The following is a 16,085-nucleotide window of genomic DNA, read 5'->3' on the forward strand; positions in this document are numbered from 1 at the left end:
TTGACTTTATATTCCTTCTCTTTGCCCTGAACAATCTTGATCTTTTAACCCAATGACATTACAGGATTTGATCCTTCATCACTCTTTGGCATTTAACAAGAATCTTCAAATCTCATAAAGAGGCATCATACAGAATTTCTTGTCATAACTGGTTCATATCTAGATCATTTTCTTGATTTATCTTTTTAGTTCCCATTTCAGTAGTGTGAATTTAATTGTCTTCCATGCCTTCAAACTCAAGATTGTCTATGTCAAATGAAAGCTTTTAAAAAAAATTCTCATCTTTCAAAAGTTTATCCATTAAAATGTTATTTAAATCTATATACCAAAAAACCTCTTTAAGACGCAAAAGTTAGCTAACTTAGCCTCTTTAACTCTTTTCTGCCTGTTTATTTCCCCCTTTTGTCAATTTGCAACTTGCACACAATATTCATCAAGACTTAATCCCATTTCAGTTATTTCCTATATAAATACTTAATTAGATTATAAATATTACATATTTGCTTTTCAAACCTTACACCAAAAATAAACAATATTCCAAACTTCTCTGGTCTCCCAATCTATTTAAAACTTTCTTTAAATCCTTTTACAAATTTTACATTACTTTAAATTCTTAAGTGTCGGTTTATAATTTTTTAAATCGAAAGAAAGTAAAACTTGCCATTTCAAATTAAGGTTACCATAGGTCTTTAATATCCATAGAATTGTTAAATTGAACATTTCCAGCTCTGATTAGAATGTCAGTTCGGCTAGCTTTGTGTCCTTATGAAAGGCCCAGTGGTGGGATGCTACCGGTTCTGCCTGGCTCTACAGAGCTGGTAGCTCTGAAGACCAGCAGACACAGAACCGGTTATTGTTTGCTGCTCTTTGGCCCACCCACCTGCCCGGGCTCTTATCTGTCCTTTATTTCCTGCTTTTTCAACTTCAGCTGTTTTGCGCGGCACAGCTGAGGTTGAAAAAGCAGGGAAAAAGAGGCTTTTTGAGCGCTGTGCACCTGTGCGCAGCGCTTTTCAGCTGTCTGGGTGACACAGCCTAAGCTTATTTTACATGCACGCACTAAACGTAATCACCAAACTGGTAGTAACGTCGGTTGAATCCCACCCCTGTGAAAGGCTCTATTGCTGCAGAGGGCAAAGATGACTATTGTGGTTCCTGGCCCTCAAATGTATGGGAGACTACAATTTTACAGTCTCCTTTTTAGGAGCTGTCATTTAGAGCATTTGTGGCAGAGGTGGTATTCAGCAGGTTCTGACCAGTTCTGGAGAACCGGTAGCGGAAATATTGAGTGGTTCAGAGAATCAGTAAATACCACCTCTGACTGGAGATTTTACAGTATCCTTCCCCTGCCATGCCCACCAAGCCATGCCCACAAAATCCGTAGTAAATAATTTTGAATCCCACCACTGATTTGTGGGTACAATCTATCCTCCTGAGAGATTTAAACAGTCCGTTCAACTCACTGGTCTTTTTTTCTCCACAGTGGCCATTGCCTCTGCTTGTTTGAGGAGACACCTTTACTTAGCCATGATTCACACCAGAAGCTCAACTCTCATATATTTTTTTTATTTATGGTCATTAAAGCTTTATGGGCTTTTATGGAGATCCATTTTGATTGCAATTTGATTTCTGTACATTCTTTCTTAAAAGGCATAACCTCAGGTAAATTATTGATTTTAAGTAATATAATGGTTAAAATTTCAAACCATTTCAACTGAAATTATTTTTGTAAAGCAACCCTGTTTCTAAATCTCTTTGTTATATCTGAAGGGAGTGAAAACAAACACACTTCTTTCTTTTTTTGTGTGTGCTAACCAAACTCTGCATTGAGCCCAGTTTACCGTAAAATTCCTTGTTTCTTGTAAATGCAGGGAGTGAATGCAAGGTTTCACTTTCTCAAAAAGGGCAAGGCAAAAGGTTACAGAATGATCCTGTTTGCATGAGTCAAAGCAGCCCCACAGCAACGGTAATAGCCCTATTTAATAACATGAATTTCCCTTTTGTTTAATAACCATAATCCATCAAGCATTAGGTGATTCAGGGGTCAACTTCTTTGTTCTCATAAATGTTCTTAAGGTTTCACTTTTGTTTTATGGAACTACTGAAGCTATTCCTAGAATTATATTTCTTTGCACCAGGTCAATGGTTTTTAACATACTGAAGGCCAAGCTCCTTGTCAGGTTTTCTCCTTCATATGTTAGGCAGACCATTAACTATCAGGCTCTGCAGGTAATATTTTTTTACCACTTTATAATATTTTGGTCACTTCTAACCAATTCTCAAAGATGCACTTAAATTAGAATTAATTAAATGGATCAGCAAGTGTAAGAAGATAATTTGAAAGGGGAATATATTTATGTAGGCAACTGTTTTCATCTTAGCTTAGTAGAATAGCAGGATTTCAGTTGCCATGATTACTTAAATTGCTGTTTCAGACATGTCAGCACACTACATAAAATCATACATTGCAATGTCCTACCTGTCAATGAATACTTCAGCTTCAACCATAACAATACAAGAGCACACAATAGATACAAACTCAAGGTAAACCGCACCAAACTTGATTGTAGGAAATACTACTTCAACAACAGAGTGGTCAATGTCTGGAATACTCTACCTGACTCTGTGGTTTCTTCCCCAAACCCCAAAAACTTTAACTTTAGACTGTCTACTGTTGACCTCACCTTTTTCCTAAGAGAACTGTAGTGGGCGTGCATAAGCACACCAACATACCTACCATCCCTGTCCTAAAGGCACACACACACACACACACACACACACACACAGAAGGAGCTTGTAGGAGAAGTGGCAGAACCTGAAGGCAAAGTCAAAAGAGGAATCAGCCTAGAGTTTCTATATAAGCCACAAAGGGTTCACACGTTAGATTCACTGACCTTTAACTAATGCCAAGACAGTGTTAACCATTAGTTGATTAGACTCTTGTGCATAATAATAAATCAGTTTAATTGGAACTTCACATGTGGTCCTGATCTTTTGCTCTTGACAGGACTTCAGTTAAGACAAGCAGTATTATAGCCCTTATTTTACTATGGAAATGTGTATTATAAAGCATGGGTGTCAAACTCGATTGTGTCATGTGACGTATTGCAACGTATTGTGACATTTTTTGCCTTTGCGAAGCTGGGGTGGATGTGGCCTGTGTGTGATGCATCCAGCCCAAGGGCTGCCAGTTTGACACCCCTTTATACAGTATAGCTGAATTGTTACTCCAAAACTTACTACCTTAATATTCCATAAGCAATTTGTAATATTACCTACAGTACAAATGAACATAGCTTGGATGGCATTACAATAAGTCCTTCCACTTTCAAATTATCTTCTTACACTTGCTGACCCATTTAATTAATTCTAATTTAAGTGAATCTTTGAGAATTGGTTAGAAGTAGCCAAAATACTATAAAGTGGTAAAAATGTTACCTGCAGGGGGAAGTGAATCCCTGAAAGGGATGCATTGAAAGCATAATTGCAAATGAATCCAGTAAGGGGTGAAGGAATGAAAGATAGCAATAGAAATGGGATTACACAAAAAAGCTTTGTATATATATGAAAACAGCGAATCTCAGAATTGTAAAGCTAGTGTCAAGAATCAGATAAAGAATACTGAGATTGGTGCTAACAACAACAAAAGGACTTCTTAAGATACAGTATATTCAAAGTAAAGGAAAAGAATTGGTAGACCTATAGCTTAATAAAGATGGAAAAATCAGTGGCATCCTAAGGAATGAGGAGGGAGAGGGAAGGATGTAAAAAAAGATGGTAGAAGCAGCATTGCAAATCCTGTCTCTTTTGTACAGGACATGCAGCACCTCTTGCTCCAAAGTTGCCTTTTTTAATAATCCCAAAAAATCCAAGAAAGCCATTAGACAAAATGCAAACAATAAGAAAGCAAAAATGATATGCTCCAGTACATTTAGGTGGGCAAAATCATGTTCACTTATACAAGTATGTCATCAGCAAATATTTTAAGAGTTATAATATTTATTTGATACCTCCATTTACTAAAATTGTTGCTTAAATGTGATAAAATAATACAATAAAGGAGATAAAGGACAACCATGCTTCCTACTTCTAATAGTCACAAATAGTTCAGTATCCTAAACATTAGTACCTACAGTATTATAGCAAGGAAAAATAGCACATACTGTATACTGATCTGTACATTTCTTAACACTTTGGCAAAAATCATGAGCCAGATCAGATAAACCAAAATGGTCAGGAATGCTTACCTTTTTTCATTTTATTTTTTGGGGGGGAGAGTTTAAATTATTAAAATGTAGGGCACCTAGGAAGGGTTTAGATTGCAAAGTTTTATGCAGTTTGGGGGTTGAAAAGGCAGAAAGCTGTACTGCCAATTTTCAGGAATTTTGCTGCTGGTTTTAGTAGCAAACAATAAGAGGAAATTCTGGAGCCATGAAAAAGAATCCTGAAGGCTGCCTTCTTTCTTATTAGAACTTGTTAATTTAAAACTGGTACTGAAAAGATGACAAAGACACCACAGAAACTCAGTGACTACCTTTTTAATTTTTGTTGTTGTTGTTGTTACTAAGACAATGGAAGACAGCTTTTTATCTGAGACTATTTCCCAGTTGCAGAAGGAATGGGATTGGTAAGTAGTCTTGCTCACTGTTTAACAATGCTTCATCTTATTTAATAGCATAGCATTTGAAGGCTTTAAGTCCTCCACATCGCCTTACTAGTGGAGAGAAGATAGGTCTTAACAAAGAAAGTTGACAGCACCCCATTTATAGAATGTCCTCCCCAATGAATGCCCACATTAACATCATTTCAGGAGTAAACTTCTCCTAGGCTTTAAATCACATTTTAGAGATTTTCTAATCATAACTGAATTCATGTTGTTTTAGATGACTGCCTTTTCTTTGCCTGGTATCCATCTATCTATCTATCTATCTATCTATCTATCTATCTATCTATCTATCTATCTATCTATCTATCTATCCATCCATCCATCCATCCATCCATCTCTCTTAGTTTGCTACCCATCTCACAACAGTGATTCAGGGCAACATATAGACATTAAAACCCACATCAACTACAGAGCTAGCCTAACTCCCAGGCTAAGAAAACAACAGGCCTTCACATCCTTATGAAACAGTAGCACCAGGGCCACCCAGATCTGTGGAGGCATACTGTTGGATACAATTGGTGCTCCCACAGAAAAAGAAGGCTGCCAGCAATATGACATTGTTTATAGAGGGGAACCAGAAAATGCATATGATCTGATGTGTTGAGCAAAAATAATGGGATAAAGTATTTGATGTTTATTGGATCTATTAACCCATTTTTCTTAAACTTTTTTTTCTTTTCCCTTCCCTGTTCGTATGTATTTTGTATATGTAAATTTATTGTAAACCGAGGGCTTCAGCTATTTGGCAGCTATGATTAACTAAATAAATAGCACTTACTGGAAGTACATGAGAACATTGCATTCTTAAGTGTTAATCAAGTCAGACTTGGCTGGGAAGCCACCAGGAAATTCCAGAACTATGTCCAAGACTGGAAAATTAATTTAAATCCTAGAAAATGATAGTGAAACTACTTTCATATTGTTGTTATATAAATGTTTCCAGAAAATCACCAGCTTGACTAGAAAGAAAGTTTATTTCACAGTTCTTTGCATTCATTTGAGAAAACCTGATTCATAGTCATTTCTATTGAATATTTAGCTCCATCCCACTTCCCAGAAATATCAAGGTTCTTCTTAGGTTGATATTGCTAGGAGAACATAAGAAAAAGTTTAGATATTGTTCTTTTCCAAAATAAATACTTTTGTTGGAAAATGATTCCTTTGCTCTTGTTTTCTAACCAATTGCTCTTCTTTCTTACTAGTTTGCTGTTTGAGAAGATAGAACATGTGGTGAGCGGTACAAAATTATCTTAGGGTATAGTGTCAGGAGTGTCTAATACATTGTGCATTGTTTATTACTGGCAACTGGATGTTACTTGCTGGACTTATTGTCCAGAAAGTTCAAAGATAGAAGAGGAGATGGACATGGATTACTAATGTTGCTTCAGCTTTTTTTTTCTACTCTGGGAAACTGACATATTTTAATTATTTATTTATAATACATGTTGGCTTCTGTTTAGCAAACATTGGAAGGGGAAAGATGAAAATAGAGACAATTTTATTAAAATCTAAGTAATGATGCAAAATAAATAGCCTGAATTTAAAATGTGTGAGCTGTGCAAGTAGAAAATCAACTCAACTGAACCTTCTTATTTTTAGATTTCTATTATATCTTGGTTAGTTTATATCTATTGGTGTTAAAGTCATGGTCATTATATTGTATTTCTCCTAAAAGCTTTCCGACTTTACCTTCAGCTTTTCACCTATTGACAAAGTTTGTTCAAAAATTGGAGATGCAAAACTATTGTTGACCCTAAAATGTTGTTCTCTACAAAATACAGTTGTTGGATGCATGCAACCATGCAACAACGGAAAAAACTGGACAGGTGAGTGTGTGTGTCACTTTGTAAGAATTTCTTCCTCAGAAACAAAAGTCAGACTTTTTCCACATAGAATGGGAGAGGGAAAAATCTTAACCTCCATCAATAAGTGAAAAGGTGGTGGGTACAATATTCTCTTTGACCAATGCATTGAAAAACTGGTTTAGATTGGCCATTAACTACTTCACATAGTCCTTGAAAGTACAAGTAACAAGGAATAAAAAAATGAGGCATTGAGTAAAGGGTGAGAGAACAAGAATGGTCAGTTAAGGTGAAGAAAGATTTGAAATTCAATCTTTTCTTTGGCATGAAGAAGCCTTGTGATGATTTTTTCAGAGCATACAAGATCCTGGATGTAAGGGAGAAGCTACTGAACACATCGAGAATAAAGAAAGTCAACTGCTAAATGGACATGAAAAAAATTGAAAAAATGTACCGTAATTATGATGAATCTGTATTAAACTATACTGCAGATTGTAACTGAAAATAATTTGCTTTCCTCTAAATTCGACTATGAAAACTTTTCCTTAGAAACCTTCTGTTATTCAGAAAACCAAAGAATCACAATCATGGGACAAGGAACGAACGTTTGTTCTCTTAAAATGTAAGAAACAGGAACTGACTTTAAACTGACCCAAAACTTTTATGGTTTCCCTGCTGAAAAAAGAGACAGAGATGTTTACATAGGAAATAAATAAAAGCCAAGATGGCACCTGCGCTCACACAATCAAATATTTGCCCACTCCTTTTAATACACACTGTATCACATGTACAATTCATATTTAAAAAAAGGATGAAGCTCCAGTTGTGCAAATACAGCTAACATCATGACTTTTTAAAAATCTTTTTAATGGACAAGTTAGGGCAAAAAAACCTTCGGCCGAATCCAAGTGCTTAGGAAGATTGTTGTGTCCTCCTATCACATCATGCTGACACATTTCCCACTTCTCTAATTCCTTAATTTTGTTATACACATCCCTTTCTAGTGGACCTTCTGAAGCAGATGCCACTCAAGTTCCATGCCCTCTTGTGTTGCCCACACATTTGCTCCCTTTGACCATGTTCTTCACTATGACAGATGCAATTCCCACATCTCTGGGGCAGGAAGCAGCCCCGAAATAGTTGGTAATCCCTAAAGTGTTTTCTTTTTTTCTTAAAAAGCAAAGCAACATTTCACTCTTTTTCGTTCTGTTAGAGAGAAATTCCCCGAGGATGAGCTCCAGCACGAGTCCAAAAGCTCAGAAAACTCTGGTCCCAGTGACTGTCCCAGATTGGATCCTAAAACATTTCACCCTTCCCTGATAATATTCTGGCTTGATATATATATGGTACAACTAATACCAATCAGAATAGAGCTGGAAAGGACCTCGGAACTTTTCTAGTCGAACTCCCTGCTCAAGCATGAGGCCCCAGGGGTGGGATGCTACCGGTTTGGCCCGGTTCTAAAGAACCGGTAGCTCTTAGGAGCAGCAGACAATGAACCAATTTGGTGCAACAACCTTTTGATCATTTGTTTGGCCCACCTGCCCACCCAGTCTTTTTGCTGTCCTTTATTTCCTGCTTTTTCAACCTCAGCTGCTTTGCGTGCCACAGCTGAGGTTGGAAAAGCAGGAAAGAAGAGGCTTTTCGAATGCTGCGCAACTGCGCACAGCGCTTGTCAGCTGCCCTGTCAGCACAGCTGATGTTTTTTTGCAAACATTGTACATACGCGTGCAGCAAAATGTAACTCTCATTGAAACAGTAGTAACACTGGTTGAATCCCACCCCTGGGAGACCCTATACCATTTCAGACAGTTGGCTGTCCAGTCTTTTCTTAAAAACCTCCAGTGATGAAGCATCTACAAGTTCAGAAGAAGAAGAAAAAAACTACCTCTTGTACCTTACAGAGATTATATATCACTATAGAAATGATGGGGAGATTTTCTTTCATTCTTCCCTCCCCCTTTTTAATCCTTTATATCCTTATAAATATGCAGCCATTCCTTTTGCCTGTGAATGTGACCTTGTGCGGCCTTCTAAGTCTCCATTGTAACATGTGCCCACTCTGACCCATCCCCTAAACGTCTATCTACCCCTTTGACTTAGAGCAGAGGTCTCCAAACTTGGCAACTTTAAGACTTCTGGACTTCAACTCCCAGAATTCTGGGAGTTGAAGTCCAAAGTCTTAAAGTTGCCACATTTGGGGATCTCTGACTTAGAGGCACAAGAGAGGAGTCATGTCTTTCAGCTGATCTTGTGGTAATTCTATTCGTACACAACTGGTGTCTGCTTCAGTTTTTTTGCCCGGCTGTGGGGAAGAAGTGTTACTTTCCACCAATGATTATGCAGAAATGGCTCACACCCCCAGACAGCTGGATTTCCATGCAGGACTGGTTGACTCTCAAATTACATCATTCCTGGCAGAACAGGGAAGTGATAGTTGTCAGCCAGATGGAAAACAGGGGACAGCTGCAAGTTTAGTACAGAACAGTAACTCACTCTTTGTAAGCAGGACTTTCACTTTTAACTGATCTTAATCAATGTCCTTTTATAGGAAAGATTGGAATGTCCTTCTCTCAGCAATGTCTCGTCCTCCCCTCTGCTCTAGATACACATTATTCAGCAACTATTGTTTTTTGCCTTCCTAGAGAAGAAATGGAATACAGTGTCCCTATATGGAAAGTCCAGTGTGTCATCATAATGCCCCAAATAAGGTGCTTACTCTTTTATAAATACACTAACCTATATATACCAGAAAAAAACTAGCACTTGTATTGGTTAAGAGGTCTTTAACACATCTCAGAATATTATGGTGATTGTGCCATGAAGATAATGTTGTAAATATGATTTCATATGCATACTGTTGCTGAAAGCCCATTGCTTTAATACGCAGTGAATCTTGGGAATTGGAGAAAGCGTTGCATAGCTTTTTGTTCAATTCCCTGCTCAGTGCATTAATGAAACATTTTGGAACTGATATCAGGGCCACCTTTGAACTTTAGCTTCAAATGTGAATGTTTCTCTAATAAAATATGGCATTTGGTAGGAAAGAAGGAATCTTTTAGCTATGGTTTGTGGCTGATGCTTTCCTGGGGTATTCCCAACATGAGATGAGTGGCAATATATATTTGGGGGTAAGTTGTTCAGGGGTGGGCTTAAATCTTTTTAGCAAGGGGTTGTCTGCCTGGTTGCTGAGTTGGTGTGGCCGTGGTGGGCATGGCCAGTTAGCCTCCTGCACCATGGTAGGAGTGGTCTTTTTGCCCTCCCTGGGCTCTAGAGGCTTTCCTTGAGCCTCCAGGAGGGCGAAAACAGCCTCCCTAGGCTCCAGGGGCTCTCTGGAAGCTGGAAACAGGCCCATTTCTGGCCTTCCCGAACTTCCAGGAGGCCCATTTTTTGCCCTCCCCAAGCCTCCATGCACACTCTGCACTTACCTGCATCCAAAATGCACCGCGTGGGGACTTCTGGGCAGGGCAGGGTGGGTGGGGGCCAGCCAGGAGTGGGATTTGGGGGCTCTCCTGAACTCCTGGGAACCCCCAGCAGCCCATCCCTGATGGTGTTCTGTCAATGGTACTTTTCATAGGGGGCATTACCCAAAGGTTACTCTGTGACCTTTTCAATTAGTTAGTTTTAATTCATCTCTTTTAACGTTTCTGAAAGTTTAATGTAGCATGAATAACATTCTCACCTTCATTTTTTTTATTCACAATAACCTGATGAGTAGATTAGACTGAAAAATAATGATAAGCTCAAAGGTGTCCAGTAGGTTTCTATATCTGAAAACAGATTTAAACATACTGGTTGGCTAGGGAATTCTGGGAGTTGAAATCCACACAGCCTCAAGCTGCCAAGGTTGAGAAACTTTGCTCCCTAGGAACTTGAACTACTTCAGAGTTTCCTCCTTGGGAAACAGCACTGACTGGTCTAGGAATTCTAGTGCTAATCCCTCCCTAGGTGACTAGAATGATTCTGTCATGTTAGATGCACTTTGGAGTCTCTGAAAGGGAAAGTATAAAAATATACTTGTAAGATGATTTGAAAATCCATTTCTCCTCCATGACTTCAGTGCTTCATGTTTTGTTTATTACCCATATTGCATAATAATACATTACAAGTTTTCCGGCTTCATTGAATTTCACCACTTTAGTTACTTTTTGACCAGTGATTGAGAGCTGACCTTGATTTGCTGTTTAGCAATATTGTCTTTGGGAGGACGTTGCAACTTCTCTCATCAAGGCCAGAATAAACTTTCAGTGGGCACAAAAATAAGAAGTTGGGTGCCAAATATTTCAGATATGCTGGCAAGAATCTGGGTGTGTTGGGGAGGTGAGAAGAACGTATGTGACACTGCTTCCTCTCTAACACTGTTGATACCTTTAACTGGACAGAGTAGGAGACTAATTGTGTTTTTGTTATTGCTCCACCAGGAAAAGATTGGAGGGGGAAAGTAAGAGAAAGGATAACCCCAACAGATACAACATACTAACTAATAGCAAGCTGGTTGCTCCAGAGAGATACTTTATAGACTTTGTGGGTAGGTGTTCAGCAAAAAAGCAGGGATGAATGGTGCTGGGGAGAGCCCAGAAAGTAGGTGGCATTCAAGCCAGAATAAACAGGTTCACCCACCCACCATCATTATATAATACCCATCATTGACTTTAGCTGTGATAGATAAAAAGAAGCTATATGTTCATAATCGCTGTAATTCCTCAAACTCCCTGACACACAAGTACTAGGTTAGTGGGGATACACAGATAGGATACAGAAAAGCAGGATCACAAGCTTACTTAACTATACTGCATCAAACTTGAGATTCTGCATTAAGCAGAGTTTTGGATTTGACAGCCTTTCATATAAAAAATTATAAATCATTTTAGGATAACATGTCTCCTTTTCATAGCCTCACCTGTATCTCACGTTATGGTGTTAAAATATATTTTCAATGGCAAATTGCTATGGGCTTTCTTGAAAGCAGAGCCTCCGTGGCCAATAACAATACACTCTTGCATGCATCCTCCATTCTTTTTCTTATTCATCTTAATCACTCAGCAATCATATTCTTGAAGAATGATCATACAGACCAGCATTCTCCAACTTTTCTTGGTTAGCAGCCCAGTATGGGGGGAGGGGATGGTTTTGTGTGAGAGACAAGTGTGCATGCATGGACATCTTAACTGGCATGAGTGGAGGACACATATGCCCGCCACTCATGCAAATGGGGCTACAAGCACCAGCGTTTGCCACTTGCCAGCACATCTGCATGCCTGCTCATTCTCCACTTGTGCGGCCCAGTTCTGAAAGGAGCCACAAACCGGTAGTGGGCTGTGGCCCAGGGGTTGGTGACTCCTGATATAGACAATATTGCACAAGAAGAGGTAAGCAAAAGAATAGGTATCCCCCCTTGCTTGTGAGAAATAGGGATAACAAGTATATATGTAAATCAGAGCAGTCAAATTTGCAGCCTGCAGGTTAGATCTGTCATGTACTGGCCACGTGCATGGCCAATGTTTAGTGAATGTGGAAAAAGTCATGATACAACATATGAAGCTGCTGTGACAATGAGAATTTGACACCCTTGATGTGAATAAATAGGAAAATGCTATCAGATAAAGTCAGAAGACAGTATTTAGCTTTACATCATTGTGGAAGGAAAGCCATTGTCATGCCCTTGTTGGAGTCCGATTCTGAGGGGGACATTGAGCAGCTGACAGGGAGTGGGAGTGTGGATCCAGTGACTGTGGAAGAAACAGGGGAAGGGCACAGTCCAGCTGGGCATTCAGAGGAAGACTGAGGGCCATCCCCCCTTCATCCTAGGGCATGCAGAGAGGAACGGAGAAGGGAGCAACATGGCTTAGGGGAGAGGAAAGGGCCCTGATCCCCTTCATGGGCTGCAGCTGGGAAGCCTGTTTAAAAGGGCAAACTGTGCATGGCAAAGTTGCTGGAAGCAAAGCATGCATTATCTTTATCAAGGCTTATCTGGGTTTTGGCGTCCTCCCAACTGTGGGTGCTGCATATCTTTTGAAAGTCTGCTATTTATCATCCTGGCCTGTCGTGTTAATTACGTCAGCGTTTGGACTGCATTTCTTCCCTTTGTAGATTGCTTTTTGGAAGAGTTTGATCTCCAGTTGAGAATAACTGGATAAATCCCATAATTGGGAGCCAAGTTGGAGGCATTAAAGGAAATTTATCTACTTTGGTGACTTTGTTATTTTTGTGCCATGCCCCGGGTCATCACAGGCATGCAGTAGTCAGCATAAGCTCTTCAGTTACTTTGTTTTCTCCCTTAGGACTAAAATGTGGTATGAAAAGCATGAGACCACACCTTATAAAAGGAAAACACTGATGGCATCTAAGTGTGGGTTGTAGGAGGAAGATTTCTTTTTTTTTTTAATTTAAGTTTTTATTGGTTTTTAAAAACAAACATAAACAAACAAAACATAAAAACATCAAGCCATCTTCCATATGTATACATACAGTGTGCCGGTTGGTTTACAAATTGTTTTGTGCTTCCATTTCATAGTCTTCAATTACAATTATATTGCATATAATCTCATATTTTCAATCAAAAATTAAATACCTTAGTATCATTATTAATCAATCATTTGACTATAATTTTATTCATTCATGTTTTACAAGATAATCATAATTTACTTAGTTTGTTTTATAACAGTTCATATTATCATCCCAAATCTATCCTAAAATCATTTTGTAGATATAATAAGAAAGAAGTACATCTTCATATATTTATTATTTTCTAAAAGTCTACATATTTCATTACTGTATTTTACTGTCTAACCATTGATAGAATAGATCCCAAATTTTATAAAATTGTTTATCCTCTTGCTCTCTAATTTCAAATGTCAATCTACTCATTTCAGCACATTCCAATATTTTCTTAATGATTTCCTCCTGTGATGGTGTTTTCTCATTTTTCCAGTTTTTGGCAAATAGAATCCTAGCCGCTGTTAATACATTTACAATCAGATATTTCAAGTCTTTACTATATATTTCAGGTAAAATTCCCAATAAAAATATCTCTGGTTTCAAGTCTATATGGTTTTTTTTGTCATTTTTTCCAACCACATGTGGATTTTAGTCCAGTATTTTTTAGCATCCGCACAAGTCCACCACATATGGTAATATGAGCCAGGTGTCTGATGACATTTCCAACATTTTTCGGATTTATTCTTGAACATTCTTGCTATTCTTGTCGGGGGAAAATGCCACCTGTAAAACATCTTATACAAATTTTCTTTATATGCTGTTGACATTGTCATTTTATAATTTTGAGACCACAATTTTTGCCATTTCTCTAAATCGATCCCATATCCAAAATTCTTCCCCCAAGCAATCATAGTTTCTTTAACTTGTTCTTCTTCTAATTTAATTTCTAATAAATATCCATACAATTTTTAAATCACCTTTTCATCAGTACCTGTCAAAAACTTATCTAAATCAGTCAATTTATTATAGATACCTTCCATTTTAGAATCTTTATCATACCTTGAATGTATTTGCGTATATGAAAATCAATTCATCTTTATACCTTGTTCCTCTAATTTTTGCATAGATTTAAATTCACCCTTTTCATTCAATATTTCACCATATCTAACTGTTTGTTCCTTTTTGTATATTATAGGATAAGAAAATGCTTCAATAGTCGATAGCCAGACTGGAATTTTCAAATAACATTGTCTTTTAATCTTCTCCCAGTTTAACCACAGAGACTCCCGTATATAATGTCTTCTAAAATACCCCTGTGTTTTAATTCCTTTATACCATAGAAAAGCATGCCACCCCAACAACAAATCATGTCCTTCTAATGTCAACAATCTAGTATCTCTTCGTGTTATCCATTCCTTAACCCACATCAGATTTGTAGCTTGATAATACAACTCCCAATTAGGCAAATCAAATCCTCCTCTAATTCTAGCATCTTGAAACAAATATAAAATTCTGGGTAATATATTCATCTTGATTGTTGAAATTCTCCCTATTAGTGACAGTTGTAAATTTTCCCATTTCGCCAGATCTAGCACTATCTGCTGTTTAAGTTTGATATAATTATTCTCTTTTAGTGTACTTCATCTTGCTGTCAAATATATCTCCAAATACTTGGTCTTATTTGTGACCTGAATTTTCAATAGGTCTGCCAGTTCTTCCTTTTGTCTTAATAGCATATTCTTTGTCAAGATCTTTGTCTTATCTTTATTTATTTTCAAACCAACCATCTTTCCATATGTCTCTATCTTTTCTATCAATTTTGATAGAAGGGTCTTCTAAGATGAAAACCAGACCATCTGCAAATGCTTGCAGCTTAAATTCTTCCTTTTTGATTTTCATTCCTTTATATTCTTTTCATCTCTAATATTTCTGTTTAGCACTTCCAAAGTTAATACAAACAACAAAGGTGATAGTGGGCACCCTTGTCTTGTTTCTTTTCTTATATTGATAGAGTCTGTCAGTTCTCCCTCTATCATTATATTTGCTGTTTGCTTATAGTATATAGCTTCTATTGCTTGAATAAATTTTCTAGCAAAGCCCATCTGTTCCAGCAGTAATAACATGAATCACCAATTCACATTATCAAATGCCTTCTTCTATCAGAGCCATTGTTTTTCAGGATGTGCCTCGTAGTATTCCAAGGTGTCCAGGATCACTCTCATATTATCTTTAATTTGTCTCTTTGGAAGAAATCCATTTTGATCAGGATGAATAAAATTATTTAGATATTTTTTACGTCTTTCTGCCAATATTGAAGCAAAGATTTTATAATCTGCATTTAGTAGAGAAATAGACCTATAGTTCTTAATTTGTAATGGATCAGCCTCCTCTTTTGGAATAAGTGTAATATAGGCTTCTGACCATGATTTAGGTATCTTCTTCTTTAACATAACTTCATTCATAACTTCTAGCAATGGAAGATTCAATGATTCTTGTAATGTTTTGTAAAATTCTGCCAGAAGTCCATCTGGGCCTGGTGCCTTTCCATTATTTTGCTTCTTGGGTGCTTCAGTTAATTCCATCATTGTTATATTGCTTTCTAACATTGTTTCAATCTCTTTAGGTATCTGAGATAAATTAACATTATGTAAGTACTGTTTAACTCTTTCCTCATCAATATTCTCTTGCATATATAGTTTCCCATAGAAATCTCAAATGATTTCCTTCTTCTCTTTACTACCATAGCAAACTTGGCCTTGGTCATCTGTTAATTGCAATATTTTCCTTGATTCTTTCTCCTTTCTCAATTTGTATGCTAACTATCTACCTGGTTTGTTTGCATCTTCAAAGTAGTTCTGTTTAGCACCTCTAATTTTCTGTGCTAATTCTTCTTTTTCTATTTGACCCATTTTATGTTTAACTATATCCATTTTTAGCTTGATGTCCTTTTTCTGTGGCATTTTCTGTAGCTCTTTTTCAAGTCCTTTATACTCATCCTCTAAGGCCTTAGAGGCTAATCTTTTCATAGTATTTATTTTCCTTGTATAGTCTATTATCAAGCCTCTAACATATGCCTTCATTGTATCCCATACATTCTGAATTGATGTATCTTCTTTTTTGTTTTCTCTAAAGAAAAAAGGCAATTCTTTCTCCATCCACTGTGTGAAGTCTTTTTCCTTTAA

This window comes from Pseudonaja textilis, chromosome 1, assembly GCF_049901715.1.
Source record: "Pseudonaja textilis isolate UNSWEBS1 chromosome 1, rPseTex1.2, whole genome shotgun sequence".
In the NCBI taxonomy this organism is placed as follows: Eukaryota; Metazoa; Chordata; class Lepidosauria; order Squamata; family Elapidae; genus Pseudonaja; species Pseudonaja textilis.